Below are 1,347 nucleotides of genomic sequence, written 5' to 3'. Positions count from 1 at the left end.
CTGTGGTCTTGCAGGTGCAGTAGCTGCTGGCTGCTGCCCATAGGCTGGATAAGCAGGCTGAGTGCCGTATGCAGACTGAGCTGCATAAGAAGCCTGGGTGGTGGTGACTGTCGCAGTGGTGGTATCATAAGCACCAGTGCCATACCCCTGGACAGGTTGGCTATATGGCCTGGGGGGCAGCTGGAGCAGTATAACCAGTGGGAAGTTGTCGATCAAAAGTTGCATACACAGTCTGCCCATAAGTGGCAGTAGTCTGAACTTGGATACAGCTGATATTCATAGGCCATCCATAGGTTCCATAGCTTTCTTGCCCATATCCTTGGGTGGTCTGTGCATATCCTTGTGTTGGCTGGGCAGTGTAAGCATTGCAGCCCTGCAGGGCTGCAGCTTGGCTGCAGGTACTGTAATCCATTGATGCCGTTTTCTCTCCTTCTTTCTCTTCTTTTAACATCGGTCACCCTCTCACTTTTCCTCTAAGAGTCATACTGCACAGGCCCGAAACCCACAACCTTGGGTACTACTATTGGTTTTATTATTGTTTTTTTATAGTTTTTGTAGATGAAGAAGTCTCAATATGTTTCCCATGATTTGGGGTACCCACAATAGTTCATATCATTACTTCTCATTTTCATTGTGCTGTGTGACAGAACCAGTGAATAGATCTGGGATTAGCAGATGGTGAGATAGCACTGCATTGCAGGAAGCATTACATTGTGTGTCCAACCAAGCACCTAAAGGTTATTTAATTTGTACAAATGTAGAGCTAAAATTATATGAGAACAACCTTAACACTGAGTAAAGCGTGAATTACAGTGGAATGGAGTCAGTGGAAAAATGAATTCAAATGATTATGGAAGCTCCTGTCTCTCATTGGTGACCCAATCAAGTAGAACTTTTCCTCTTTCTAGCTGCTATCAGTGCCACATGATGAACAGATGTGACCCTCTATTCCAGACTCTTGCAGCTTTAGAGTAATGGGAAAAAATATAGAGGAGTTCAAGAATAGGGTCTCTAGGTGTGCAACTGGCTGCTGTAACCTTTAGCTGACAGGCCCGGTGTGTGGGATCCTGCAGCATAATTCCCTGTAGAGAGGCTAAGGATGAGACCCACTCAGCTAATTTAGGAGCAGAACATCTTGCCAGTAGGGGACAGTGCATTCACTTCCAAGGGCCGCAGCAGAAAGGAGCTGAGCACAGCAGTCAGATCCAAGCCAGGACCAGCTGGAGAGTTTAAACTTGGTAGTCCTGGACCTGGTAATCTGAGACACACTGGTAGACCCAGATCCATGAGATCATCCCATCTCTCTCTTAATTGAGAAAGGGGGCAACAAGTAACTGGGGTGAACTA

At 46.3% G+C, this 1,347-nt stretch overlaps 1 pseudogene; it reads right to left on the bottom strand.

The window, feature by feature from the left end:
* Nucleotides 1-451, bottom strand: part of LOC101565748 — a 21,900-nt pseudogene extending 21,449 nt beyond the window's left edge.
* Nucleotides 452-1,347: the final 896 nt, after the last annotated feature.

This window comes from Octodon degus, unplaced genomic scaffold (genome assembly GCF_000260255.1).
Source record: "Octodon degus isolate 3935 unplaced genomic scaffold, OctDeg1.0 scaffold00038, whole genome shotgun sequence".
NCBI classification, from domain to species: domain Eukaryota; kingdom Metazoa; phylum Chordata; class Mammalia; order Rodentia; family Octodontidae; genus Octodon; species Octodon degus.
Note: the sequence above shows the minus strand (reverse complement) of the source record. Positions and strands in the feature narration are given on the sequence as shown.